The 18,637-nt window shown below is 44.0% G+C and overlaps 1 protein-coding gene across 4 annotated transcripts in view; it reads right to left on the bottom strand.

Annotated features, from left to right (window-relative positions):
* The window catches only part of STS (steroid sulfatase), a 254,228-nt gene that overhangs the window by 16,252 nt on the left and 219,339 nt on the right, over positions 1-18,637 (bottom strand). The gene's annotated exons all lie outside the window — the stretch shown is intronic.

The following is an 18,637-nucleotide window of genomic DNA, read 5'->3' as shown; positions in this document are numbered from 1 at the left end:
GTGAGAATGGGGCATGGTGAGAAGGGGGCATGATAAGAGAGGGGTGGGGGAATGATAAGACAGTGGGGAATGATGAGAGGGTAAGGGGGGGGTGTAAATGTGGCACACGGGCTGATAAAAGGGGAGGAATTATGTGGCACTGGAAGGGGGGACCAAACTGAAGTTCAGGCAAAATCAAAGTTAGAGGGATGATATGGTATTTAGTCTTTCATTTATCTTATACGTATTTTTTTTTTTTTACTTAAATCTCCCTATTAAAAAGGGGGTGCGTGTTATACGGCAGTGCGTGTTATACGCCGATAAATACGGTAATTTTCAATTGTCAACTTCCAAGAAAGTTTTTTTTTTTTTGTGTGTGGAAACTTGGAATGCAACCTTGGAATGTAACTTTGGAATGCCTTCATTTTGGGGTTCAAGTATTTTTATTTTTTTTGTTGGGGGGGGGGAGGAGATTGCAAAAAATGTTTTTTGTAATTTAGTTTAGGCCATTAAGCCTACAATAAAAATAACATTATAGCTTTTTACTCAATTCTATGATGGATTTAAGGCAAACTGACACCCAATAGTGCTGGTGAACCTGATTATAAAGACATATACTTCCCCTGGATCCATAGTTCGATTCTGGAGATCCAGGCTGTATACAGGCACCAATGTAAATGCCTTCTGCACTATGGAGGCGGGAGCTTTTCTGTCTCCATCCTCTTCTGCTCTCATATGCCTGCCTACCTCATAGACCCTCTGCTCATATAAGTGCAAGGTGGTCCAACATATGGGAGATGAGGGGAAGGAGGCAGGGAAGCTGCTGTTTACTGGCTCTCGCCTCCATTGCGCAGAGGGGATAAGCAATAGTAAAACCCTATTTATTGGATTTAGTGCAGGTAAACAAGGTGTAAGTTTCCCTTTAACTTTAGTTTCCATTGTTGGAAAGTACTAAAAATGCAACCGTACACTATGAATTAATTTATCCTAATGTATATAATATTAAATTTGCACTGCTCATTTGCACAAGTTTACTTTCATACTATCACAATATAGTACAAAATTGAAAATTAGTTATTTTTAGAAGTGCCATTCTCTAGGGATTGCTAACTCTAGTTTTATGAGTGTCATTAAGCAGAAAGTCTGCTCAGCTTTGGGGAAAAAGCACATTTTCTTTCCCACATTTTGAGAACTAATTTACTATACCTGCTGTTCATTTCAGAATGTGGATTTTTTTTATATATACGTCCTCACTTACAGTTTGTTTTTTGAAAATTCTCGCTGTAAATCCTATAAATTGCAGTTCCCTTGAGGCTTGTCTCTTAATGTTTTTGCTGTGTCAAGGTGTGACAATATTCCAATTACCATATGGTGAAATAGGATAGAATTACTCTCTTAAAGATTTCAATGCTTCTGCAAAACAATTCAGGACCTGACATTTTGTCACAGTTCAATCCGAAGGCCTCGGATTTCAGCAAGGATTTTTTTAACACAACAGGAACTGACACAAAGATGGTTTGCTGGGTTTAAGGAAAGGATGCTGAATAAGCTGCAGAGATATTCTTTTACAGCTGATGCCTGCAAGTGTGTCCAGGATTAACAATATGTTTTTTACACAAGTAAAATGTCCATAAAGGCAATGTACCGTGAAACCTCTCCAAAAGTCCATCTCTTTCATAAGACCACCCCCTCACCCCCTTCTGTAACAGACTTTCAGTTCCATGTGTATCACACATTTTAAGAAGACCACCACTCTAGAAGCCATTTTTTATGCAATTTTGGGAGATCGTCTAAAGAGGAATCACTGTATTAGTTCCCAAATGGTAAAAGATCTTTTATATTTACACTTTGTATAATATTGGTAGATAGATACACATTACTTCCAAATCGCTATAATAAAACAATTCAAAGGGCAACAGATGTTGTTGTGATTAGACTCCTTGATAATAGACAATGTGCATGTCATTCAATGATGGCATTTGAACGATGGCTGGATTTAGCATGAACTGAGACTAGAAGTTATAGGTTTTTAGCAGAATACAGTTTACAAGCTGTTGGCAATCAAAATGCATGAGTTAAGGGGCTTTGTGCTGTACCGTACAATGTTTAGTGATATACTGCATTAGTTTCTATTGTATTTTTTTTTCCTGATAGTTTTTAAGAGCTAGTGCCCCCATATGTTTGATATATTAGTATTGTGCCCCAGTCAATCTTTCATATGCTCAGAAGTTTTATTCCTTCAGGATGCATTCACACACATACCAGATTTACTGCGGATTTGAAGTTGCAACTGGGGATTTTACAAGGCAATTCTTATGTATTTTTGATTGCCCTGTAAAATCCGCCACTGTACCCTAAGGGTACGTTCACACGCACGGATTTACTGCAAATCGGCTGGTGTAGGCCCGCTCTATGCTGGCTTTACATGTGCCTGCCCGTAGCAGCAATACGCGCTACCAGCAGACACACTGCGATGTGCGAGTTGCAGTATACTCACACATCGCGGGAGCTCTCTGCGTAGCTCAGAGCAGGGAGAGTGGCCGCGATGTGCGAGTACACTGCGCACATCGCTGCACTGTGTCTGCTGGTAGTGGCGTATTGCCGATACCAGCTGGCACATGTAAAGCCAGCATAGAGCAGGGCCTTCAGCAGCGGATCCCCAGCTAAATACGCTGTGAAAATCTGCGCGTGTGAACGTACCCTAAGGGTTCACATGTACAGGATCTGCTGCAGATTTGCTGCTGCAGATTGAAGCTGCAGATTTGATGCTGCATCTTTCAAGGTAAACTAAATGATTGAAGACAACATTAAATCTGCAGCTTAATATCTGCAGCAGACCCTGTACGTCTTACTACATGCTAAGGGCTCTTTCACACGAGCAAATTTACTTCCAAACTGTAAATTTTTGTTTCCGGTTGCGATTTTGAAAGGGGCGAACTCTCCATGGGCTGTCCGCAGCTGATTTACTACCACGGATTTCTGCTGTTAATAATCTGCCACAGACCTTATTCACTTCTACCTGGTCTGCGGCAGATTTTCCACAGAGATTCAGCAGATTCAGCTGCTGAAAATTTGCAATGGACAGCCCCCCCTTTCAAACGCGCAGCTAGAAACAGCATGTGAGTTTGAAAGTAAATCCGCTCACGAGCCCTAAGTCAGTTCCTGGTGCCAAATGTTTGGATATGTTAACTTTTCTCCTTAATATTGATTGCAGTAATGGATATATTGTAGTTTATTTATTTTCTTTGCTGAAATTAAGGGAATAGTGATGATAGGTAGCTATTACATGTAATGTAATGTTGTTTTTTTTCCTTATTAGTCCCCGAGATTTATGAATTTCAATGAGAAAGATTAGGTCTCTGAGTAGAAGTCATCTGTGGATTGGTGACACCTTTTTAATGCATTGCCAAGGCTAGCATCTTTCATTAACATGCGGGCAATTTCAACAACTGTTATTTTATACTAAATATTTAATGGCATTCAGGCCTTAATGTATATAAAAACAGGAAGCTAAAGTATTTATTCATGATTAATTATGCATTTCAAACTTTTCCTACAAAGATATTTTCTTGGCATATAAAAAAATGTTTAGAATACTCCTTAGGGCTACAACCATTATTTTTATTCAAGTAATTTATATTACAAGTGTGACTAAACATGCTGCATTATTTATATAATATTTTTGCTCCCATATGAAACTATATATGACTGTGTAAATGATGTCCGTCTTGTAGTTTTACTGAGTATTTGTAAGAGATTTTACAAAGTCTCTATTTAGAAAAGAGAATTCACACCACCTTTTAAAACTATAGATTTAAAAAATAGATTTATGAAACATGCATGCAACTTATTCCTAGAGAGTAAGTACTGATCATGTAAACATTCCTTGTTCTTCATGTTCAAAACTTTAAACAAAAAGTTTTGGGGGAAAAAGTTCAAAAAGCGTTTGTAGGAAAAAGCATTAAAGTGGTTGTGTGCTGCCCTGACTTTCGGAGCTCCGCTCACAGCGTCCGGAAGTTCATTACTCCGAACGCTGTGTGCGGGCTTCCGTGTTCGCGGCCACCGGGCGTGACGTCACGCCCGGCCCCTCGCGACATCTCACCCGCCCCCTTGCTAGAGGGTGGCGAGCGTGATGTGACGAGGGGGGCGGACGAGACATCACGCCCGGCGGCCGCGAACACGGAAGCCCGCACACAGCATTCGGAGTAATGAACTTCCGGACGCTGTGAGCGGAGCTCCGAAAATTAGGGCAGCGCACAACCCCTTTAAGGCTTACCTGTTGTCTCAAAAGTTTTTTTTAAAAACCTGCCTGGATTTATTAGATTAACCCATTAGATCGAACTGCTGTGATTGAGCCCCACTATATTTCAGGGGCTAGAACCAGGGCTAACTGTTTACAAGTAGTACTCACACAGTTACTTTCTCCCTTAGTTGCCTAGCCAGTAACAGCATAGCACAATACTCCTTGTAGCTATGTCATAAAATAGTGCTGGTAAAAGTGCACTGAACAGGCTGACTCTTGTTAAAACAAAACAGAGCACATCCTTACCTTAATAGCTTATCCTGTTGGCACTATTTACTTCACTGGCTGCACTCTTATTCTGGCAGCTTCCAATGATATTCTTCTCCCTGCCTAGCCAATCACAGAGCTGAGCAGCCTCACATTTGCCACTGTCTTTTAGTAAGATTCTCTTTGTTGCCCATGGCAAGCAATCACAGTTCATTTTTTTTATTTCTTATATTGCTCTGGTAAAATGAAAGCTGCGCTGTGATTGGTTGCAAGAAATTTGGCACCAAACAAAATCCTTCTACAAGACAGCACAATTAATATACCCCGTAGTTCCCACAAAACCTAATCATATTTTTAATATCTGACAAACAAAAAAACATAATTTTTTAAATATGTTTGATTTAAAACCTCAATGTATCAATGATGCAGTATAAATGTCTGTCAACAGTATGCTATTTTGTAGGACAACCCCTGGAAAATGTAAGTTTAAAAACTCAAATGCAAAATAATACCTTCCAAAATGTTGCCGCTAAACCTCACTTAAGAAACAGATTGTATCTGGTGTTAAATAGCCATTCCAAGGCTGATAACTTAACAGTAGATTTATTTTAAGAAGGTCTTTTGCTTTGTTACAAATGACTATGTGCATTTCATAGCCCATGTGCTCCTTGAAGCATATTGCTGTAATGGTCACTGTTCTGCTGTGCGTTACACAATCCTCATGCAGTTTAATTAGATTTTATTGGTACTCAACTTAGCTTGACATAAAAACACAAAGTGGTCTCTTAGTTCATGATAAACTATGTAAAGATGATGTAAGTAGAAGACCCTTTTATTATTATTAATCAAAACATTTTCATTTATTTCCTTTTGTGACAGATGGATACGGATACAGTATTTCATAGTAATAATTTATACATGTGATCTTAGCTTATGTTAGCAAGAAAAAAAACACAATTAGAGGGTCTTAAAAAGAAGTATCATGGAAGAAAACGTATCTCTTATCTGAGAATAGGGAAAAAGTTTTGGATTGCGGGGGGTTTGAGCGCTGGGGCCCCCTGCAATCTCCTATTTGTAGCACCATCTCCCCTTCACAGTGGCCTGTCACAACCCCTGCCCGAAGTGAGGGCTGCCACGCCCCTTCTATATAGCTCTATGGAAGAGCCGAATATTGCAGAACGGCTCTGCCATAGAGCTATATGGAGGGGGGGGGCGTGGTGGCCCGCGATTCGGTCGGGGATCACGACACGCCACTGTGAAGGAGAGCCGGGGCTCCAAACAAGAGATTGCCTAGGGCCCCAGCGTTCGGACCCCCCAATCTAAAACTTATCCCTATTCTTTGGATAGGGGATACGTTTTCTTCCCTGATACTCCTTTAAGTTATGACACCAAAGTGGGTAACTGTTGATATTATTGACATATACTGTAAATAGGCAAATATTTTCTTTTTGGCTATTTAAGTTACATATGGACTAACCTGGTGTAGGATTGAAATAAGAAATATTGTATTAACTGTTGGTTTAAATCTTCAATACTGTTTACATTTTAAATCCTTTAGAATAGACACTAGATTTGTGCAGTCAGTCTTAGAGGGTAACAAATCTTCCAAGATGTATTTCTAGTCCCATTAGGCGAATCTTGCAGATTCCTTTTAGATCCAGAAGTGTCTCAATCTCCTCGCAAAGTATGTACAGTGTCACATACCTGGACGTGAATGTCACGGAGCAGGTAGTGGATCCTCTACCTGTGTGGCTGATTACTCAGACTATATCGGGGAGCGGAGTCTAAGGTGCTGCTGGTCTTCACCAGAGCCCGCCGCAAGGCAGGATGGATTTGCTGCGGCAGGCGACACCCAGGTCGCTACCCCCGATAAGACTCGACCACACAGGTACTGGGCAAGGCGAGGTACAGGAGGATGAGACAGAGGCGTAGTCAATGTAGAAGAAGGTCAAGGCAGGTGGCAAAGGTTCGTAGTCAAAAAACGTAGAAAGTAAGTCTGGTAACACGGGTAGGCAAAACAGGCAATGGGAACGCTTTCTCTTAGGCAAAGTGCACTGAAGATCCGGCAGGGAAGTGTGGGAGGTGCAGGGACTTTATTAGTTAGTGTCAGGTGTATACAGTAATTAACCCCTTAAAGACCAAGCCATTATACACCTTAGGACCAGAGCGTTTTTTGAACATCTGACCACTGGAATTCTTTTAGTTGTCATTCTGATTTTTTTCGTGACATATTCTACTTTAACATGGTGGTAAATTTTAGTGGTAACTTGCATCCTTTCTTGGTGAAAAATCCTAAAATTTGATGAAAAAATTGAAAATTTAGCATTTTTCTAACTTTGAAGCTCTCTGCTTGTAAGAAAAATGGATATTCCAAATATTTTTTTATTCACATATACAATATGTCTACTTTATGTTTGCATCATAAAATTGACAAGTTTTTACTTTTGGAATACACCAGAGGGCTTCAAAGTTCAGCAGAAATTTTCCAATTTTTCACAAAATTTTCAAACTCACTATTTTTCAGGGACCAGTTCAGGTTTGAAGTGGATTTGAAGGGTCTTCATATTAGAAATACCCCATAAAAGACCCCATTATAAAAACTGCACCCCCCAAAGTATTCAAAATGACATTCAGTCAGCATTTTAACCCTTTAGGTGTTTCACAGGAATAGCAGCAAAGTGAAGATGAAAATTCACAATCTTCATTTTTTACACTTGCATGTTCTTGTAGACCCAATTTTTAAATTTTTACAAGGGTTAAAAGGAGAAAATTTATACTTGTATTTGTAGCCCAATTTCTCTTGAGTGAGCACATACCTCATATGCCTATGTAAATTGTTCGGCGGGCACAGTAGAGGGCTCAGAAGCGAAGGAGCGACAAGGGGATATTGGAGAGTACGTTTTTCTGAAATGGTTTTTGGGGGGCATGTTGAATTTAGGAAGCCCCTATGGTGCCAGAACAGCAAAAAAATAGGGTTAATAGCAGAAAATGCCCCCCAAAATTTGTAACCCCATCTCTTCTGAGTATGGAGGTACCCCATACGTTGACCTGAAGTGCACTATGGGCAAACTACAATGCTCAGAAGAAAAGGAGTCATATTTGACTTTTTGAGAGCAAATTTTGGTCGGGGGGCATGTCGCATTTAGGAAGCCCCTATGGTGCCAGGACAGCAAAATAACCCCCACATGGCATACCATTTTGGAAACTAGACTCCTTGAGGAATGTAACAAGGGGTACAGTGAGCATTGACCCCCCACTGGTGTCTGTCAGATCTTTGGAACAATAGGCTGTACAAAATTTTTAATTTGCACAGCCCACTGTTCCAAAGATCTGTCAGACACCAGTGTGGTGTAAATTCTCACTGCACCCCTCATTACATTCCGTGAGGGGTGCAGTTTCCGAAATGGGGTCACATGTGGGGTTTTGTTTTTTGGCGTTTGCCAAAACCGCTGTAATAATCAGCCAACCCTGTGCAAATCACCTCAAATGTACATGGTGCACTCTCCCTTCTGGGCCTTGTTGTGCGCCCCCAGAGCACTTTGCACCCACATATGGGGTATCTCCGTAGTCGGGAGAAATTGCATTACAAATTTTGGGGGCCATTTTTTCCCTTTTACCTCTTGTCAAAATGAACAGTATAGGGCAACACCAGCGTGTTAGTGTAAAAAATTAATTTTTTTACACTTACATGCTGGTGTAGACCCCAACTTCACCTTTTCATAAGGGGTTAAAGGAGAAAAAGCTCCACAAAATTTGTTAGGCTATTTCTCCCGAGTACGGCGATACCCCATATGTGGCCCTAAACTGTTGCCTTGAAATACGACAGGGCTCCGAAGTGAGAGCGCCATGTGCATTTGAGGCCTGAATTAGGGATTTGCATAGTGGTGGACATAGGGGTATTCTACACCAGTGATTCCCAAACAGGGTGCCTCCAGCTGTTGCAAAACTCCCAGCATGCTTGGACAGTGAACTGCTGTCCGGCAATACTGGGAGTTGTTGTTTTGCAACAGCTGGAGGCTCCATTTTGGAAACAGTGGCGTACCAGACGTTTTTCATTTTTATTGGGGAGGGGGGCTGTGTAGGGGTATGTGTATATGTAGTATTTTTTACTTTTTATTTTACTTTGTGTTAGTGTAGTGTAGTGTAGTGTTTTTAGGGTACAGTCACATGGGCGGGGAATTACAGCGAGTTTCTCGCTGCGAATTTGAGCTGCCGTTCAAAATTTGCTGCATTGCAAACTTGCAGCCTGATACTCACTGTAAGCCCCCTGCCCATGTGAATGTACCCTGTACATTCACAGGGGGGGGACCTCCAGCTGTTGCAAAACTACAACTCCCAGCATGCACGGTCTATCAGTGCATGCTGGTAGTTATAGTTTTGCAACAGCTGAAGGCACGCGGGTTGGGAAATCCTGAGTTAGGAAACAGACAATGTTTCCCAACCAGTGTGCCTCCAGTTGTTGCAAAACCACAACTCCCAGCATTCTCAGGCATGCTGGAAGTAGTAGCTCGGCAACATCTTTAGAGCCAGATGTTGCCGAACTACAACTCCCAGCATGCTTGGAGTTGTAGTTTTGCAACATCTGGAGGACTACAGTTTGCAGACCACTAATACAGGGGTTCCCAATCTGTGCCCTTCCAGATGTTGCAAAACTACAACTCCCAGTATGCCAAAACCGTCCAGGCCTGCTGGAAGTTGTAGTTCTGCAACATCTGAAGGGCCAGATGTTACAGAACTGCAACTCCCAGCATGCCTTGACAGTAAGGGCATGCTGAGGATGTGTAGTTTTGCAACATCTGGAAGGGCACAGTGGTCTTCAAACTGTGGACCTCCAGATGTTGCAAAACTGCAACTCCCAGCATGCCCAGACGCCAAGGGCTGTCTGGGCATGCTGGGAGTTGTAGTGTAAGGGGACCAGATGGAGCAGTCCAGATCGCTTTACGGCGGTCTGGACTGCTGCAAAGGTCCCACGACGCCACTGAAGATCAACTTACCTGTCGCCGCTGCCGCCATCTCCGCCGCCAGGATCCGAGTCTTCAGGGACGAGGTAAGTAGCGGGGCTGGAACCCAGCACTCTCCCGCCTCCTGCCGCGTCCTCCGGTCTTCCTCCCGTTTTCTCCAGACTTCCAGGGGCCGGGAAGTAACCGCCCCCCCCCCCTGCGATTGGTCGGTTAGCTAACCGAGGAATCGCAGGGGATAGGAGGAGTTGGCAGGCTTGCCACCTCGCTCCTATACTTCAGCATGGTCCTGGCTGTCTGTGACAACCGGGATCATGCAAAATTACCGGGCGGTCGAGTCTCAGAGACCCGATCAGCCCGGGATTGCCGCAGATCGCTGGGGCGATTTCCCTCACGATTTGAGACGATCGTCGACATGGGGGGCAGACATGGCCCCCCTCGGCATTTGCCCTGGATGCCTGCTGAAGCATTTCAGCAGGCATCCGCTTCCGATCTCTGCCCGGCGCGCAGCAGGGACCGGAAATCGCCAGGACGTATGAGTATGTGCCTGGTCCTTGAAGCCCAGGGTGCCAGGATGTACTCATACGTGCCTGGTCCTTAAGGGGTTAAGGGCATACTGGCCCTTTAAATCTCAGAGCTCCGTCGGGGGCGCGCGCGACGGGGCTGAGACACAGGAGCGGAAGCGGCAGCAGTACTAGGTGAGTGATGGGCCGGGATTCGCATGCGGTTGCGTCCCGCGATGTGCATCCCGGCCCCGCCGGGAGTAAGAATAATGCGCTCACGGCTGACATGTACGGGTGGAGCGCAGGCAGTAACAGTACTCCCCCTTTTGGTCTTGAGAAGATCTTTGTCCAGAATATTGTCCTCCGGCTCCCAAGACCTCTCCTCCGGTCCGAAACCTTCCCAATCAACCAGAAAAAAGTGTTTTCCTCTGATGAACTTAGAATCCAAGATTTCCTTTACAACATACACATCAAAGGTTCCGGAGATTGGGGCAGGAGAGATGTCCCTTGGAGAGAAACGGTTGAAGATACCTGGTTTCAGGAGAGAAACATGGAAGGAGTTCGAGATCCGGAGAGAGGAGGGAAGATGGAGGGAATAAGCCACAGGATTGAGCCGTTTCTTGACTTTATAGGGACCCACATAACGAGGACCTAGTTTATAACTGGGTATCTTAAAGTGGATATATTTAGTAGATAGCCAGACTTTGTCACCAAGAGAATATTCAGGAGGAGGACGTCTCTTCTTGTCTGCCTGAACTTTCATACGAGAAGTAGCCTGTAGAAGTAAAAGACGTGTTTTACACCAGATGGAAGAAAAATTCTGTACTTGTTTGTCAACGGCAGGAACTCCAGAGGAAGAAGACAATGAATGAGGAGGACGAGGGTGACGTCCATAGACCACATAGAAGGGAGTAGCACCTGAGGAATCGTAATTCTTGTGGTTGTAGGAGAATTCAGCCCATGGTAGCAGATCGACCCAGTCATCTTGACGCACAGAAATAAAATAGCATAGATAGTCTCCCAACACCAGATTCACCCTCTCGACCTGTCCATTAGATTGGGGATGGTAAGCCGAGGAGAAATCCAACTTGATTTGTAGACATGAACATAGGGCCCACCAGAATTTAGAGACAAACTGAACCCCTCGGTCGGAAACAATATGGGAAGGGAGTCCATGCAAATGAAAGATATGATGAAGAAAAAGCTTGGCAAGTTGTGGAGCTGATGGCAGGCCAGTTAGCAGGACAAAATGAGCCATCTTAGAAAATCGATCCACTACCACCCATATGCCAGTATTTCCTTGGGAAGATGGAAGGTCTGTGATGAAATCCATGGCAATATCAGACCAAGGAAGCTCAGGAACTGGTAAGGGCTGAAGCAGACCTGCTGGCTTGGAATGGGGAGACTTGTCTCGGGCACAGATTGAGCAGGACCAAACAAAATCAACGACATCCTTTTTCAAAGTAGGCCACCAGTAGTGTCTTGAGATGAGCTGTTGGGTCTTACGAACACCAGACCTGGATGGCCGGATAAAAGAGAAGAATGTCCCAATTTCAAGACTCTGAGTTTCATACGAGGTGATACTTAAGGTTTTCCAGGAGGTAGATGTTGGAGACTTGCCGGTGCTGAGGAAATGAGACGCTCTGGCCGAATAATATGCTGTGGAAGGGGTTCACCGTCGAGCACATCTGAAGAACTGGAGAGAGCGTCAGCTCGGACATTCTTTTCTGCAGGACAGTAGTGGATGAAGAAGTTGAACCTGGAGAAGAAGAATGACCATCGAGCCTGTCGTGGGTTGAGACGATGGGCTGACTGAAGATAAAGTAGATTCTTGTGGTCAGAATAAATTGTGACGGGATGTACAGAACCTACCAGGAGGTAACGCCACTCTTCTATGGCCAGCTTGATGGCTAGGAGCTTGCGATCTCCAATAGTATTGTTTCTCTCTGCAGGGGAGAAGGTTTTAGAAAAAAATCCAGAGGTTAAAGTTCTCCCTTTAGTAGACTTTTGTGTTAAGACTGCCCCAGCTCCTACTGAGGAAGCTTCCACTTCCAAGAAGAATGGCTTGCAAGGATCAGGTCTGGATAAAACAGGAGCAGAAGCAAAGGCGGACTTCAACTGTTTAAAAGCTTCTTCAGCCTCTGGTGTCCATACCCTAGGATTAGCCGTCTTTTTGGTTAGGGAGACGATGGGAGCTACCAAAGTGGAGTAATAAGGTATAAATTGCCGATAGTAGTTGGCAAAACCAAGGAAGCGCTGAGTCGCTTTCAAACCAGATGGTAGAGGCCAGTCCAGAACTGCAGACAACTTGTCGGGATCCATTTGGAGACCTTCATTTGTAACAATATAGCCCAAAAAAAGGAAGACTGGTCTTTTCAAAAGTGCATTTTTCCAATTTGGCATAGAGATGATTTTCACGGAGACAATGTAAGACTTGGCGGAGATGAGACCGGTGAGATTGAGGATTGGGCGAATAGATGAGTATGTCGTCCAAGTAGACTACGACACAGGAGTAAAGAAGATCTCGGAAAATATTGTTGATGAACTCCTGAAAGAATGCTGGAGCATTACAAAGTCCAAATGGCATGACAAGATACTCGACATATCCATCACGGGTATTAAACGTAGTCTTCCATTCGTCCCCTTTACGAATGCGAATCAAATTATATGCCCCACGTAGATCAAGTTAAGAGAAGATTCTGGCACCTCTCAGGCGATCAAATAATTCCGAGATTAGAGATAGTGCAGAGCGCTTCTTCACAGTAATTTTATTTAAACCACGGTAATCGAAACAAGGTCGCAAGGAACCGTCTTTCTTCTCAACAAAGAAGAACCCAGCACAGGCAGGAGAAGAGGACTTCCTGATAAACCCCTTGCACAGATTTTCTTGGATGTAGTCTGCCATGGACTGGGTTTCTGGAACAGACAAGGGGTAAATTCAGAGGACAATCCTTAAGAAGTGGTCTACACTGGCACAGTAAAGACAAAGATTTTCGGTTTGTCGGCGAGTCCTTTCCTGCTGGGTCAAGAGAGACTGATCCACCTGCATAGCCTCCACTGCGGGAGGCAACGGAGAAGGTTATGATGGTTGGTGGAAGAATGGTGCCAGACGAGGAAAGCGCAGAGGTTGTGCAGAATCCCTTTCTTGTCATAATTCCTCTTGTCGCTCAGAGAAACGGATATCTATCCGGGGTGCCAATTGTATCAGTTCATTCAAGGTAGACGGCAATTCCCGGGCTGCGAGGGCATCCTTAATTTGGCTAGATAATCCTCTCTTGAAGGTAGCACAGAGAGCTTCATTTTTCCAGGACAACTCTGAAGCCAGGGTTCGGAACCGGATGGCATACTCGCCAACAGTGGAGTTGCCCTGAAAAAGATTCAGCAGGGCTGTCTCTGCGGAGGAGGCTCGAGCGGGTTCCTCAAAGACAGTGCAGAATTCGGTCAGGAATGTCTGGAGATTAGTGGTGATGACATCACTGCGATCCCACAGCGGGGTTGCCCAGGCCAAAGCCCTTCCAGACAGGAGACTAATGACGAAAGCCTCCTTTGCACGTTCCGTGGAGAACTGATCCGCCATGAGTTCTATGTGCATCGAGCACTGTGTCACAAAACTACGACAGGACTTGGGATCCCCCTCATATTTCTCTGGAAGCGACAAACGGAGTTTAGTTCCGGAGGAAACTGCAGCAGCGGGAGGTTGTACTGGAGGAGGAGACGGAGGCTGTGGCAGTTGCTGCTGAGCAGAAAGCAACTGCTGCATCATGGTGGTTAGCTGGTTGAGCTGCTGTGCCTGCTGGGCCAACTGCTGAGACTGAAGCACCACGATAGGTGCAAGATCCGAGTTATCAAGCAGAGGAACCCCAGTTGGATCCATGGCCAGATCTTGCTGTCACATACCTGGATGTGGATGTCACAGAACAGGTAGTGGAACCTCTACCTGTGTGGCTGATCAGGGAGCGGAGTCTAAGGTGCCGCTGGTCTCCACCAGAGCCCGCTGCAAGGCAGGATGGATTTGCTGCGGCAGGCGACACCCAGGTCGCTACCCCCAATACGGCTCGACCACACAGGTACTGGGCAAGGCGAGGTACAGGAGGATGAGACAGAGGCATAGTCAACGTAGTAGAAGGTCAAGGCAGGCGGCAAAGGTTCGTAGTCAAAAAACGTGGCAAGTAAGTCTGGTAACACGGGTAGGCCAAACAGGCAATGGGAATGCTTTCTCTTAGACAAAGTGCACTGAAGATCCGGCAGGGAAGTGTGGGAGGTGCAGGGACTTTATTAGTTAGTGTCAGGTGTATACAGTAATTAAGGGCATACTGGCCCTTTAAATCTCAGAGCTATGTCGCGCACGCGCCCTAGATACCAGGGGTGCGCGCAACGGGGCCGAGACACAGGAGCAGAAGCGGCAGCAGTACTGGGTGAGTGACGGGCCAGGATTCACATGCAGGCGCGTCCCACGATGCGCATCCCGGTCCTGCCGGGAGTAGGAATAATGCGCTCATGGCCGACATGTGCGGCCGGAGCGCAGGCAGTAACATACAGGAACAAGGACTTGTATCAAACGTAGAAGTCCCTGCTTCTGGGCACTAAGAAGCAAGCAGCGATGTATGCATCTCATCCTACACTCCCTACATTCACTGTGATGGCAGTTTGAACCAAGCCCATCAAATGTATTTAAAATATGATGAGAAGTATACATCGTCACTTACCTCCGTGCCCCTCAGTGTACAAGAGCAAGAACTCCTGCCTTTGACGAGATTATTTTTTCTATATGATCGAAACATCTGAAACAGATCGCAAAATGTTTGAATTCTAAGAAATCTGTTTTTGTTTTTTTATTCGGACCAAATTTGATAAACATCTGGTAGGTTTGCCTATCTTTAATAGCCATCATGCACACATAAGGCTTTGCTGACCGCAGAATCATAGATGTGTCGGCAGATAAGAACCAGCCCAATATTATGAATAGTCCCTGGTCCTATTATATATGAAGGATAGCCTTATGCCTATCCCATTCATGATTATACTCCTTCACTGTATTTGCAGCTACCTTTTCTGCAGGATTGCTATTCTATGCATCCACAACTCTGTCAGTAAAGAAATACTTCCTGATATTACTACATGAACTTTTGCCCATCTAATTTAAAACTATGTCTTCTTGTGGTAGTTTTTCTTCTTTTAAATATTGTCTCCTCCTTTACTGTGAGGATTCCCTTTATTTATATAAAAGTTTCTATCATCTTCCATCTCGTCTTTCTTCTATACATATTTAGGTACTTTAACCTTTTATCCTGCAATCCATGTACTAGTTTAGTAGTGCTTCTCTGTACTCTCTCCAGCGTCTTAACCATTTTTCTAGTTTACCTAAATCATTTTCAATATGGATTATCCCTCCAGGAACAGCATCATTTGGCTTTTAGGTCTGAGCCCTGTGCATCAACCATGCAGGCCAGGAAGGGATGGAAGAGGGAGAAGGCTTGTATGCTGCAGCTCAGCATGGCCTTCATGACTATTGAACATAAAAGTAAAACATTATTTTATAACTTCACAAACAGCCATCAACTAACACAGGTATTTATTTTTTTTCCTCTCCGTATAAGCTATCTGCCCATGTCTGCAAGTCTGGAGCTGACAAATCTTTAAGAAGACGACTAGTTTATTACACTCATTCAAAAATATATTTTAACCAAATGAATAAAAACTGCCATCTATGATAAATATGGTCAAAGACTGGCAGCTTTTTGATACCATGTACATGGACATGATAAATAACATAAAGAGAAAAATGGCAACACATTGCCATAAAGCTTTTATGCTTTCTTCTAATCTGCTGCATCTCTAATGGAATACTATAACCAGTGCTCCTCTAACTAAAAATATTAAGTAGCCCACAAATGTCAAATTGTTCCATCTCTGCACAGTAGAAGCACTAATATATAAAATACAGCACAAGTATGTTCAATGCTTACAAAAGTCAATACTGAATTAAACCTATAATTTGGAGCTCTAACCCATTGAAAAGGTAATGCTTCAAATGTAATCTAGCAAATACAGCTAACTCTGATTTCAAGGTTATTAGCTCATGTTGTTCTTACAAAGTTTTTTTCATCTCTCAAAAGTACAATAAAAACTCTTCCCAATATTAGTTTTAAGCTTAATATACTAAAAAAGAATTTATATCAAACCAAATACAGTATATCATTAGAGATGCACAAATTTTAGAAAAAATTTGGTTATGTAAAAATTTATTTGCAGCGACTTGCTATTAAAAAGGGCTATTTTTGGCCTACAGAGAGCCTCAATAGGGGTGTAGAACACTTTGCATTTCTGTAAAATGCATAGGGTGTGTGCTGGGTTAGTGAAATTATACTGTTATTCGGTATGACATGCAGATCAGAGACATCGCTATTAGAATCCCTGTTGCAGAGTGGCACAATGACACAGCCTGGAGGTGGCATCAGTATGAGGAGAACATATAGTGGCTGAATGACACAGCCTGGAGTTGGCGGCAGCATGAGGAGACCACATAGTGGTTGAATGACACAGCATGAGAAGACCATTTAGTGGCTAAATGACACAGCATGGAGGTGGCGGCAGCATGAGAAGAATATATAGTGGCTGAATGATACAGTGTGGAAGTGGCGGCAGCATGAGGAGAATACATAGTGGCTGAACGACACAGCCTGGAGTTGGCAGCAGCATATAGTGGCTGAATAACACAGCCTGGAGTTAAAAATAAACATATGTGGTATCGCCGCATGCGGAAATGTCCAAACTATAAAAATGTATCGTTAACTAAACCACACGGTCAATGGCATATGCGCAAAAAAATTCCAAAGTCAAAAATTGCGTAAACTTGGTCACTTTTTATATAATGAAAAAAATGAATAAAAAGCGATCAAATAGTCCAATCAATATAAAAATGGTCCCGTAAAAACTTCAGATCACGGCACGAAAAAAGAACCCTCATACCGGCCTGTAAGCAGAAAAATAAAAAAGTTATAGAGGTCAGAAGTTGACAATTTTAAACATATAAATATTCCTGCATGTCGTTATGATTTTTTTTTTGAAGTAATACAAAATCATACCTATATAAGTAGGGTATCATTTTAACCGTATGGACATACAGAATAAAGATAAAATGACATTTTTACCAAAAAATGCATCGTGTAGAAACTTTTTTCTTCAAAATTTAAAGCGTTACGATTTTTAGAAGGTTATAGGGAAAAAATTAAGATGCAAAAGTGGAAAAACCCTGCATCTTTAAGAGATTAAACATGTCTTGCACTATCCATATTTGTGAAGTGTTGATGTGGCACCATGGTCAATCTACTCTGATGCATCAGGCATTGGTGGGTGGAAATCCTAGCTGATCCATGCCTGATTCATCTTCACAAAGGTCAGTCTCTCCACATTTTTCGTGGACCGACGAGTTCTCCTTGGGGTTACTATGGCCCCCGCCGCACTAAACACCCTCTTTGATGGCACACTACTGGCCGGGCAGGACAGCTTTTCCAGGGCAAACTCTGCTAGTTGCGGCCACAAAGCAAGTTTGGCTTCCCAGAAGTCCAGCGGATCATCAAGGTGTGTTGGCATGATCATGTCAAGGTATGCCATCACCTGCTGGTTCAGGTCCTGCTTAAGGTCTACTTGCTGCTGATGAGTTGCTTCACTATGCGGGTGAAGAAAGCTAATCATCAGCTACTGCAGACTCAGGCTGCTGCTGATTGAGCTGGTACTGCTCCTGCCACCCCATCCCTCCCCAGTAGCCATGGCAGTGGAAGGTGAGTGCAGGGGGCCCCCCTTAGTCAGACTTGCGAGATAATGGACGATTGCGCAGATAGGCATCGGCCAATTGACTACGTGGGATGTCTCTGTAAGGGGTCAGTATTTTCTCCATCTCAGTGGGTGTAAGAAAGGCCCCCATTTTGTGCCGGTAGCGAGGGCCCAATAAGGTGGAGAGCCAGAAGTCATTCTGCTGCCGAATGGTGACAATTACGCAAGCAAGCGAGCATGCATCGTGCCATTTGTGCAAGTGACTCGGAGGTACTCCCTGCCTCCATCTCCACTGAATACTGACACGGTGTCTGAGTCATGTGTCTCGCCTTCCTCATAACCCTCTAGGATGAAGCAGCAGCAATAATAGAAAAGTTCTGCGCCACATAATCTGTTGGATCTTTTTAGTGTTCACACTAGGCCACATTAAAACCTGTGGCCTACCATGAGGCACCTGAGGAAAACTATGTGGGACTGTCAGGATACTCCAAATTCTTCCAAAGTGGAGAATTGAAATCATATGGTGCAAAGCAGGTTTCACCATTGAGGTAATTGACACTGTATCATGATCATTGTGCTAATATACTGTATTTTTAAATACTATGGGGGAGATTTATCAAAACCTGTTGTCACGATGCCGGCTGGCAGGAGGTGGATCCTCTGTGCCAGAGAGGGATTGGCGTGGACCGTGCTAGTGGACCGGTTCTAAGTTACTACTGGTGTTCACCAGAGCCCGCCGCAAAGCGGGATGGTCTTGCTGCGGCGGTAGTAACAAGGTCGTATCCACTAGCAACGGCTCAACCTCTCTGACTGCTGAAGATAGGCGCGGTACAAGGGAGTAGACAAAAGCAAGGTCGGACGTAGCAGAAGGTCGGGGCAGGCAGCAAGGATCGTAGTCAGGGGCAACGGCAGGA

Source organism: Hyla sarda, chromosome 2 (assembly GCF_029499605.1).
Source record: "Hyla sarda isolate aHylSar1 chromosome 2, aHylSar1.hap1, whole genome shotgun sequence".
NCBI lineage: Eukaryota > Metazoa > Chordata > Amphibia > Anura > Hylidae > Hyla > Hyla sarda.
The sequence above is the reverse complement of the archived record's forward strand: the minus strand, read 5'-3'. Positions and strand labels throughout refer to the sequence as shown.